General features: G+C 33.5%; 1 protein-coding gene across 3 annotated transcripts in view; it reads left to right on the top strand.

Moving 5' to 3' along the window:
• Window positions 1–12,493, top strand: part of FSTL5 (follistatin like 5) — a 768,953-nt gene that overhangs the window by 434,367 nt on the left and 322,093 nt on the right. The gene's annotated exons all lie outside the window — the stretch shown is intronic.

The raw sequence follows: 12,493 nt of genomic DNA, 5'->3' as shown, positions 1-12,493 counted from the left end.
TGAGGAATTTATAGACTCAACGGGACAGAAGAGTTTTGCCCTTTCACTTTTCCCCAAAACAATCCACCTCCCTGGAGGCATACATTTCACAAACCACTTAAGTGAATTTCCAGTTATTTGAAACATGTGCAAGCAATTATGAATTGTTAGACTATGATGTTCATGGGTCTATAGTTTGTTTTTTTTCCATTAACTATATCATATAGATGTTTCATGTTAAATCTTATGTTTCTTCCTTTTAAAAAAAAAAAAAAAATGTTTGTATGCCTTTGCCCAAATGCTTAGCATTTAATTTTGATTCATGTCATTTATCCATGATATAACTTCAAGAAATTTTTATAGATAGGACATTAATTAGTAACTTTTCTGAATAAAGGTGTATATGTGATTGTCTTTTTATTGTTTTCAGATAAAAACTAAAAAAAAAGCAAACAAACATGTATACATAAAAAATTTTGCATCATAGGCAATGTCTGTACATCTTACAATGTCTTTTAATGTTTTATATTCCAGAGGAAATTTTTAAAATAATTCATATATATACACATATATTAATGTATATACACATATATACAGGAATGTGTGTTTACACACATACATACATGTGTGCATGTTTTGTCTATAGTGTATATGGATATCTTTTCACTAACTTTTCCATTTATTGTGTCTGGAATATGATGAACTTTCTTGATCTATGTATATAGGTATTTTTTCAGTTCCAAAAAGGAAGTTATTTTTTTCCTAATAAAAATTACATTATACTATACATAGACAATCCTAAAGACACCAGCAGAAAACTACTAGAGCTCATCAATGAATTCAGTAAAGTTGCAAAATTAATATATATAAATCCATCACATTTCTGTACACTAACAATGAAGTTTCAGAAAGAGAAATTAAGGAAACCATCCCATTTACCATCACATCAAAAAGAATAAAATACATAGGAATAAACCTACCTAAGGAGGCAAAGACATGCACTCTGAAAACTATGAGACACTGATGAAAGAAATTGAAGACGACCTGACAGATGGAAAGATACACCCTGTTCTTGGGTTGGAAGAATGAGTATTGTTAAAATGAGCATACTACCCAAGGAAATGTACAGATTCAATGCAATCCTTATCAAAATGCCAGTGACATTTTTCTCAGAATTAGAAAAAATAATTTTAAAATTTATATGAAACACAAAAGACCCCAAAAGGCCAAAACAATCTTGAGAAAGAAGAACCCTGTCTTCAAACTATACTACATAGCTACAGTAATCAAAACAATATGGTACTGGCACAAAAACAGACATATAGATCAATGGAACAGGATAGAGAGCCCAGAATTAAACGCGGCACTTATGCTCAGTTAAACTATGACAAAAGAAACAAGAATATACAATGGAGAAAACACAGTCTTTTCACTAAGTGGTGCAGGGAAAACTGGAGAGCTACATGAAAAAGAATGGGATTAGAAACTTCTCTAACACCATATACAAAAATAAACTCAAAATAGATTAAAGACCTAAGTGTAAGACCAGATACTGTAAAACTCCTAGAGGAAAACATAGGCAGAACACTCTGACATAAATCACAGAAATAATTTTTTGGATCCATCTCCCAAAGTAAAGGAAATAAAAACAAAAATAAACATATGGGACCTATTTAAACTTAAATGTTTTTGCACAGCAAAGGAAACCATCCACAAAACCAAAAGACAACCTACTGAATGGAAGAAGATATTTTCAAATGATATGACTAATAAGGGATTAATATCCACCATATATAAACAGCTCATACAACTCAATATCAAAAAAAAAAAAAAAGAAAGAAAGAAAGAAACAACCAGATTAAAAAATGGGCAGAGGAACTGAATACATGTTTTTCCAAAGAGGAAATGAAGATGGCAAACAAGCACATTAAAAGATGCTCAGCATCACTAATCATCAGGAAAATGCAAATCAAAACCACAATTTGATATCACCTCATACCTGTCAGAATGGCTACCATCAAAAAGAACACAAATAACAAATGTTGGTGAGGATATGGAGAAAATGAAACCCTCCTACACTGTTGGTGGGGATGTAAGTTGGTGTAACCACTGTGAAAAACAGTATGAAGGTTTCTCAAAAAGCTAAAAATAGAACTACCATACAACACAGCAATTCCACTCCTGGGTATATGTCCAAAAAAAAACCCCAAAACCAAAAAACTTTAATTCAAAGAAATACATGCACCCTAATGTTCATAGCAGCATTATTTACAGTTGCCAAGATATGGAAGCACCTTAAATGTCCATCAACAGATGAATGGATAAAGAAGTTGATTGATTATATATATATATAAAGATATTACATCTTCATATATATAGTACATTATATACATATATATATACACATACATACAATGAAATACAACTCAACCATAAAAAGAATGAAATACAACTCAACCATAAAAAGAATGAAATATTGCCATTTGAAGCAATAGAGGGCATTGTGCTAAGTGAAATAACACAGACAGAAAAAGACAATTACTATATGATATCACTTATATGTGGAATCTAAAAATATAACAAACTAGTGAATATAACCAAAAAGAAGCAGACTTACAGATATAAAGAACAAACTAGTGGTTACCAGTGGGGAGGGGGGCAGAGGCATTTTAAGGGTGAGAGAGTGGGAGGCACAAACTATTGGGTGTAAGATAGGCTTAAGGGTGTATTGTACAACACGGGGAATAGAACCAGTATTTTGTAATGATAGTAAATGCAAAGTAACCTTTAAAATTATATAAAAAATAAAATAATAAGTAACCATTCTTCATTTTAAAATACCTCATTATTTACTGACAGTGCTCATTTGATTGTTCTGGCGTCTACTCTAGAACATGAACAATATTTGTGTGGCCTGCTCTCTGTCCTTATCTACATCTCTATTCATTTGCATTTTATTTTTCCTACATCCTTACGAAAATTTTCTCAAGTTTTCTCTCAGCACCTAGATTTTTGCATTACCTAGTCTGCTCTTATTGCCTTAAATACACAGTTGACCCTTGACCAACACAGGAGTTAATCTGTGTAAAATTTATAGCTGGCACCTGAATCGTACCCACAGTTCCTCTGCATCTGTGGGTTCAAACAACCACGGATTGTGTAGTATTTACTACTGAAAACTATCCATGTATATGTGGACCCTCAAAGCGCAAACCCGGGTTACTCAAGAGTCAATTGTAATTTTTAATTCTGCTAATGCTATTTTGCTATTTTGTCTTCATTGTGATCTTTTCTTTCCAAGAGCCTATCCCTTTGAATCTCATTCAGTTTTACTTTTATTTCACCTTTAAATCCATTCAAAAATACTTTACTCTTCTCACAGCCTTTCATTCTCCTTCGTAGATTTAATATCATTTTGAATTTCACTGACCACCTAAACAGTGACATTTTTTTTCTCTAGAAATAGCTTCAAATGTATATTTCTTTTTTGGAGGGTATCTTTCCTCTTTGTTTATAGACTATTTTCAAAATCCGGTGTTGGTTTGTTTTGTTGTTGGTCTCGTTCTTCAACATGCTCTTCATAATCCAGGCGTCTGTCCTGTGCAGTGAACACTGGCTAGTCGTTAATTCCTACTCGTAGAGAAATAGGTGTATATATTGATGTCCATGCCTCGAATCCTATCTGAGTTTGCCAGGCATTATTCTAACTTTTGTAAGCCATTCCATCTCCAAGGATTCAGTGCACACTTAATACTCCTCTCCCTAAATTCCCAGTTGTTGTCTTTTAAATGTACATTCCATAAATGGATACAAAAAGATGAGTAGAGAGCAAAGGGAAGAATAGTTTCAACAGTTAGGCTGCCCTAAAGGCATCTCACCCTGCCTATATTCTGTTTAGTGCAGATTCTTGACCTCCTACTTAAAGGACGAAGAGAGGGAAGGAAACCAATTGCTTATTTTATTAAAAAAAACATAACTTGTCCACTGATGTTTTTTCTTGTCAAGCTCAATCAGTGTTATAGTTAGTGGATAATCCCTCTATACTCTGCCAGCAAATTGCTTATCGTCTGAGTTTTAGTTTAGATATCGTTATTTTCACATATTTTAGTAGATGGAGGAAGCTGCTAATCAAATATGTTTCTAGCTACAAGTCTTTATATTTCCCCATTTCTTTACAAATGGCATTTCTGCAGGTGAAAATATGCCTTAAATGTGCACATTAATTATAAAGATTCATTCTTGTTTCAGAAATGCACTTCCTGGCAGCCCTCTTGGATGACTTGGCCTTGCAGATTTCTGTTTCTATAAAATCAAATGTTCTCTAGAAAGCATTGTAGCTGGTCCTCTGTAAATGTGAGGGTGACCCTTAGAAAAAGCCTTATATAGCTCTAACTGAGTATTTTTAATAAAGACACGCTTTAACAATAGCTATTCAGGTCCCAGAAGCCTCTGTGGCATTCTAGTGGCCCAAAAGGATTAACATGCCTCCATGATTCCCTTCTAGTGACATTTAGTATATTTAGCCTGAAAAGCTAATCAATCATGCCTTATGAGATATGTCATTTAAAATGTAGTTTGGCTAAGCATATAATTCAATATATTTAAGTGAATAAAAGTTGTGAGAATGATTAAAATGGAAATTGTCTAGAAGGAGGATGTAGCTAGTTAAGTACCATGGGGTTAGTTATGCATATAGATAGATCAACAGTGTTGTTATAGGGAAAATACATCATTGCAATTTACATGCATCAGAATATTTAAAGGAACTGGAAATACCAGTTAGGGAAAATCACCTAAAATAAGCGAACTAAAAGGAGATATATGGAATCTGAGCTGAACATCAAATGAGATTCATCTGCAGAGTAGGTGAGAAAATTATTTGAAATTCAACAATTTTAGAGCCAAGAAGAGCCTGGAAAGCAATATTCTAAAAAGACTTAGATGACCTGACTATTCATTTTTGAATGAAATCCATGTTGTTAATTAATAGTGACAAATGTTGAATAGGATTTGTCATTAAAACAAATAGATACAAAAGATTTTTACAAGAGTAGAAGACTTTTGTTAAGGAAATGTTTGCATTTGCATTTAATTTCACAGCTGTGTTTTCACATCAGTGAGAGGATGAAAAAAAAGTAATATTAACATTTCTGGGAACTAATCTCAGGCACCCACATAATCCTTAAAACAACGCAGTAGAAGCTTGGCATGTTATTCCAGAGATATGAAAGAAAAAGACAGCTTCAAGTATTTTTTTCATGTATATTTGCATTCACATTATGTATAAGATGTTACCACACTCTAATTATAATTTAATTCACCAGATATCCTTTGTGCCTTTTTAAAAATTCAATTACTTTGACCCCTGGCTCACCAGTATAATGATACCTGATTATGTTTCTTAAGACTCTTTGCAAACTGTTTTAAAATTCACTCACTATTTTTTGTATAATCTTTACCAAAGGGAGAGTTTGAAAATTTTCTATTAAGGAGCTTTATTCCAAAGATAAGCTTGTCTGTATGGGATGGTGTTTTTAATTTTTTTTCCTCACTTTATTTTTCTGGCACAATGTATTTTAATCCTACTCCACAAGGCGATAGTCTTCAAAATATGATTCTGGGAGACCGTGCCTTACAAGAAAAGCTCAGAGGTGATTACAGGGAGTGAGGGAAAAACCTGGCATGTGGGACTTGGACTTCCACTTCCTAACTCAGCATAAGCAGCTCAGATTTTAACCATTAAAGTTCCAGAGTTTTATTTTTGATGTCACTACAGATGAAGGTTTGTCTATGAATTACTGGTGTCAGTATTTCCCAAATGCAAACTGGATTTCTAGTGGCTTCCAAAGGTATTTCAAAGAGTGTGGACTCAATTACTCCTTTTTAAAGCAAAACTATAGTAACTAATTTGAATAGCAAGTAAACATCTGTGTCAGTGGCAGTAAAATAAGCATATAGGGATACAGATCTCCCTTCAAATTTTTACTTGGTAGAGTATAGCTGCCATAGTGCTAATGCTTTAATGTGCTTTTATTTATAGATGCATATTGTATAATTTACACCTTAAGAACCATAATTTAGAGATGGGGAATATAGGAAATACTAACTTTGAGATAAAACATTTAATGAGGAACATAAAAATGATAATAATTCTTCAAATTTCCCCAAGATGCTGCTCATAAATTAGTAAAAGACATTAATCTAAATGAATCCCTTACAGAGTGTATAAAGATATCTCTAAGACTTCAAATATTGTTGATAATAAAATAAAAATGTGGTAAAGAGTATTTTCAATTTCCCTTTTCAGTTATGGAATTATAGATCAGTCAAATCTACTATACTTAAAGAAAAGTGTTTTAAAACAACTGCAAGAATTTTCCAAAATTTGTATCATTTTTTATAAATAAGATATGGCAATTATTTTAATAGTATACCATTTGATTTTTAAAAGCACAATATGCAGTGATTTCAAATATCAGGTAATAAATGTCTATTTTTCTCTGCTAGATGTCATAACACATAATAAAAGTCTGTAATATTTGGAATTAATATTTCCCAGATCAAATTGATATAACACATACTTTGTATTACATTCATCAAATAAATTATTTTAAAAATGTTTTCAGTAACTATGTAACCTATTAAATGGGAAAAATTGATGTCTTTACATATATAAATATATAATTGGTTACTTCTACCTATACAGAAATATAATAAGCATATTTTTCTTATAATTACATCCTTATCAGGAAATAATTTAACAAAATGCCAAACAATAAATACATTTTGCTTATAATAAAAAACACACTTTTAAACTTCATGTTAAATTAAGATAAAATAATTACATAGTTTTATATAAAAATCATTTTTAACAGCCCACATATCACATATCACAAGAAATGCATTCATTCCCTTAAGTGGACTCCCTTTGCACAATTCTAAGAATCTTAGAACCCAATTCTCTGAAGAGGTCAATCTTGTTTACTTGACCCTATGGGTGGTTTTGAGGTGGAGATAATGGAAAATGTATTCATTTACACATTTACGCAAGAGGTATGCTTTTGATGTTATGTCTGTCTACTTTGAGGCTCTGTCCACTGGGGCATAAACCAGAGTGGGTAAGGCCTGCTGTCACACGAAGCTCTACATGAACAAATGCAAGTTACTGCCCTAAAGTCAGTAATAGTTTCTCATAATGAAGAGGAAGTGATTGTCTTTCCGATTGAAACACTCAGCTGTAGGAGCTCCACGGTTTGACTCAACACAGTTTAAATATTTGTTTAGGAAATGAAATCTCTAAAGAAAACATGACCTGCAAATTTCCATTAATAAAAAGGCCATTTAACTTCTCAGTGTGAAAAATGGACATTCAGGTCATGCCACTACATTCGTGTCTTAACCAAGCATCAAAAATTCTACTAAAGGCAATTTTCCAAAACAAAAGGAAAGTCTGTTCCAAAAAAGTGAATTTCAATGTCAGATAAAAATGAAAACAATATTCGCAGTTTTAACCAGGTAGTTTTTCTCCATTCTAGCCATAAAAAATGTTCAAACCATTTTGAAGTCTGTACTGAAACTGCTACACAGATATTTTCATCTAACTTCTTCTGTCTATCCTTAATGCTATGACCTGAATAAAATCAGAATTATCTCCTTTCTAGACGAGCAATAAACTCCTCATTCGCTCATTCAGTTAACAAAGATTGTATATCAATCACTTGGCACTGAGGACAAAAAAGTAAATAAAATACATAGTCTCAAAGAGCTTCCATTATCTTGGGAGGGGATGAGAAAGAAAGAGTGTCATTAGGAGATTAACAGACATTGTGTTATGTAGAAACCTGATAAGAATTTTGGCTTTGATTCCAAATGTGGTAAGAAGCCAGTTATTTACTTTTTAATGGATTTTTTCTGATGGCTGAGTAGAGAAGTCTACTGAATAAGAGAGGTAAAGTTTGGAAGTGATGGACTGAAAGGTAGTTTTGGCTCTGGTCCAGGCTGGAGATTATTCAGATACATATTTCATAATATATTTCATAGAGCATATCTTTTGATCAGGTATAGAGTGGATGAGAAAGGAAAATCAAGGATGACTCAGAATTGTTCTCAGAACACTTGGATCCATGGGTTGTTGCTTCCCTAGATGGGGGAAGACTATAGGAGGAGCGAATTTGGTGTATGTTATATTTAGGTACCTATAGACATTCAAGTAGAAACGTTAAGTTGGCACTCAGAAGAGAGAATGACATTGGAAGTACAAATAGGTGGTACTTTAGACCATGAAGAGTGAGTAGCTCACATATTAGGAGAGTGAGGAGCTAGATATTAGGGTGAATATTCTGCACCCTACTGTCTAAGTCAGGAAGGTGAAACAGCCGGCAAAAAAGGTGAGAACAAGTAGCCAGTGAAACTGGAAACAACAACAAAAAAACCAATTACAAAACGTGTTATTTGAGAAGCCAAATGAAGAGACTATTTCAATAAGGAGAGAAGGATCAACTTATCAAATATTTGGGCACCAGACAAAAGGATTTTGGCTGGTCTTATATCATCTCTTTCCCATAATTCAGCCTAATGCCCTTCCTGACTTCGGTCTCTATTTGCAGATGGAGGGAGAAACCTACATACATGTTAAATGTCTCACAAGTGTTAGGTTCTCAGTGCATTTTTTTCCCTTTTCTCCACCATCCTACTCCCTAAAATATTTGTTTCTCATGGTAGCAATTCTGGCTGTATTCATAATATAGCTACATTAAGTATTTTAAATAATAAAAAATTATTAGTTGTTTAAACATTTTATTTAGTCTGTTTTACTTTGAAATATTGTTACTATATAATTAGTCAGACCAGTAAATCTATTATATTAGTTTCAAACCTAGAATGAAAAAGATATATTTAAATTGACATTGAAATTATGAGTCTTATACCTACTACACATTGGATAGAGAAAATAACCTCAGGCCTTTTTTGCCAAAAAAAAAAAAAAAAAAGTCGCAACTCTTCTGCTAAAATAAAGCTGCATCTTTTTGCCTCTATAATCAAACTCTATTTCTCCCTGGGCAGAAAGTATGGCTTGTCTGTAAAACAATTACATACTAGAGCTGATATTTTTATTTCCCTGTTTCTAGAAGAGACTGGTTAGCATATAAAGGTGACCTTGAAATAACTACAAAACTAAGCAGATGACACAGTCAGGCTGAGGGCAGGAAGCGAGAATCCAGTGAAGAGCACAGCAAATCCTGCGGACAGAGTGAGCATTCATTACAGGAGGCAGGCGAGTGGATTAGAAGATTTGTTAAAGGATTAGGAGATTTGAATCCCATGTTTTTTCTTTTCCCTTTTTATTCCTCACCATAGCCCTCATTGTGTATATTGTTTATGAAATGTTTTATGTCTGAACATTAAGTAGAGAACGAATGTGGAAATAAGTAAGATGGAGTTCCCTTTTTAGCTGAGAAAACAGGACTCAGAATGTAAAGTTCTTACGTTGCGTTCTGGTTCTGAGTAAATTGAATAAGGATTTCAGGTTGTGATTTACATCTCCTTTGTGTGAGAATGTGTCATGTGGTGACCTCAGACCATTTCACACACTTTAGTGAATGTGTGCCTGCCCCCTGGGTCCCCCCTTTGGATGGGAAGCTCCTAAAACAGATTTTCCCAAAGAATGTTTTGGGAATAGAGGCAATTTTTGAAAGTAGGAATGCAAGTGACCGACCAATAGGAAGTACTCTTCATCCCACTAGTCAATAGAGAAAGAAAATGTGAAATGATGAAATTGTTTTAAATATTTACAAATACAATAGGTTGAAAAAAGTGGCAACACAATTCCCACAGGATTATGGATAAAAGTTATCTCTTGGGAGTGTAAAAGGACATATTTTTGGGGAGCAATCTAGCATTAAAATTCAAAAAGTTAAATTGCATACCGTTTAATAAACATTCCAGGTCTAAGTACAGAAAATGTAAAATAATACAAACTGCACCAAGAGTGAACTAGTTAAATAAAGTATACAAAAAAACAAAGTCTATCATAAATGAAAATGCATTTACATGAAATTATGCCTATTTTTGTAATGTTAGGAGAAAAAGTAAACTATGAAACACAATGGAGAGAATAATATAAGTAATGGAAAATTTTAAACATCTGTGGAGATAGATGTAGGGAAGTGTGTGTGTGTGTTGTTTTTTTAAATGGATAATCAAATGTTTTCATCACTGTTTTTGTGGGATTTCAGGTGATAATTACTCTTTCATTCTTTTTAAAAGGCAGGCATTATTTTTACACTCGGATAGAATTTATCAGGTGTTTTCTAATATAATTTAAGGGTATTCTGTAAAAGAAAACATTGAAAGTTATGGTGAATATTAGCTTTTCAAAGTAATGTCATAGAGCAAAGAAACACATTTGACCTTGTATTACCTAACTTTTCCTTAAAGTACTTACCCAGGAAATGCCAATTGACAGAAACAGTGATACTGCATGTGGTCTGAGAAACTCTCTTTGAAGCTTTCACACTTCAACTGTTTGTGCAAGGACACCTCCACACACCCAGGCAGAACTCCTAATAATATGCACGTGGGTAAAATACATTTGGGTGCTTTGGGTTTTTTCCCTCACATTATTAATTATTATTATTCATAATTTACTGTTCAGTTATTTCTCATTTACAACAATTTGACCAGAAAGAGGTACTCCTTTAAACCACATAGTTGTTGAAGGCAAGTTTGGACTTATTCCCTAGGTTCATTAACTATGCATAACACTACTGAACACTTGTTCATTTGGACCTGGGAACTGTGTATGATTTGCAAATGACCATATTTTCCAAGTGCCTTCATATCAGGCAGCCACTTTGAAAATCAATGTTTTCAAAGCCTCTCAGTCTTTATTTAATTCTGTGGTAAGGCATCTATTGTCTTTGTGAGTCTGTAATGGTTCTTGCAGTCACTACTAGGAAGGTGGACCTAATGATCAAATGAATTTAAGAATGTTTACCAGCACTTATTTTTTTCTACATAACAGCAGGTCTTGGTCCTATATTTATTACTTTAAAAATATACTTTTACGGAAGTATAACTTGTATACTTACAATTCAATTCACCTGTTTCAAGTGATAATTCATTAGTTTTTTAGTATATACACAGAGCTGTGAAACCTACATCACAATAGATTTTAGAACATTTCTAAAATCCCCAAAGAAATCCCATACCCCTTAGTAGTTGCTCCACATCCACCTCAACCTTCTCTATAATATCAAAAAGAAGCATTGAAAACCATTGTTTCTTTTTCCTGATCTTAGGAGGACAGCCTTAAGTCTTTCAAATTAAGCATGCTGTTAGCTGCTGGATTTTCACAGATATCCTTTATCACGGTTAGGAATTTACCCTCTAACTTCTAGAAATTGAGTATTTTTATCACAAAGACTTTTGGAATATGTCAAATACTTTTTCTGCATCTATTCAAATGATCGTGTATTTTTTTCTTTATTCTACTCATATGGTGTATGGCATTAATGGATTTTCAGGTGTTGAACCAATCTTAGGTTTATAAGATAAATTCCACTTGGTCATAATGAACAGTCCTCTTTATATATTGCTGAATTGGGTTTGCTTGTATTTTGTTGAGAATTTTGCATCCATATTCATAAAAGATACTGTTATGTGTTTTTCTTTTATGTGTTGTTTGTATCTAATGTTGGCATTAGGAAAATATTGACTTTATAGAATGACTTGGGAAGAAAACTGCTCATTTTGGACATGATATTTTAGCAAACCTGAATACTGATTCCGCTACTCTAGAACTTCTTCTTGTTGTTTGCATTTTTGCTTATGATTTGTTTAGTAATTTGGCCATAATATTTCAGTGAAGTCATTTTCTCTGCAGAAAAAGTTCAGCCTCTGATGTTGCAACTCAAAGGACTTATCTTGGGCATACACACATTCACCCTGGACCCCTCCACGCAGGCATGTCGGTGGTTATATTTGGTTTCTCTTTGACTGTCTCCTTGTTCAGCTTCTAACTGGTCTGCATCTGTTGACATCCCATCCAGTTGGTACTGTCCACTGTTAGCTGATAGTTCTGTTGTTTGATGACACTCTGGAGCAATCATTATTCCACAGTCTGATCCAATTAAATTCGGTAATTATGCAACAGTAATTTTAATGCATTATTTGAGGCTTGCTCCCATCCTAGGAGGGTTCTTTTTAGCTATTTCTTTCCCGGTCCTCTCTGTTAAATGTCTAGATTGTACACAGTTTCATGTGTTGTTATCATGAACTACCAGCCTCATTTTAACTGTTCGCCACAAAAATTTCCACTGTTTTCAGCAGTCCCCTTAGGCTTGAACTTTCCTACAATCTGTTCCAAAGAACGTTAGTCCTGTTAGGGCATGCTGTGGAGATCTTTTTTCCTTATGGCCTGCCTCTCCCCCTGGGCAGAATTTCTACGCCACGGTTCTGGACCTTGTGGTGAGAATAGCAGCCCATTTCTCTCTGTGTGATACTTCTGTTCTAT

The sequence above is a fragment of the Balaenoptera musculus genome, chromosome 5, assembly GCF_009873245.2.
Source record: "Balaenoptera musculus isolate JJ_BM4_2016_0621 chromosome 5, mBalMus1.pri.v3, whole genome shotgun sequence".
In the NCBI taxonomy this organism is placed as follows: domain Eukaryota; kingdom Metazoa; phylum Chordata; class Mammalia; order Artiodactyla; family Balaenopteridae; genus Balaenoptera; species Balaenoptera musculus.
Note: the sequence above shows the minus strand (reverse complement) of the source record. Positions and strands in the feature narration are given on the sequence as shown.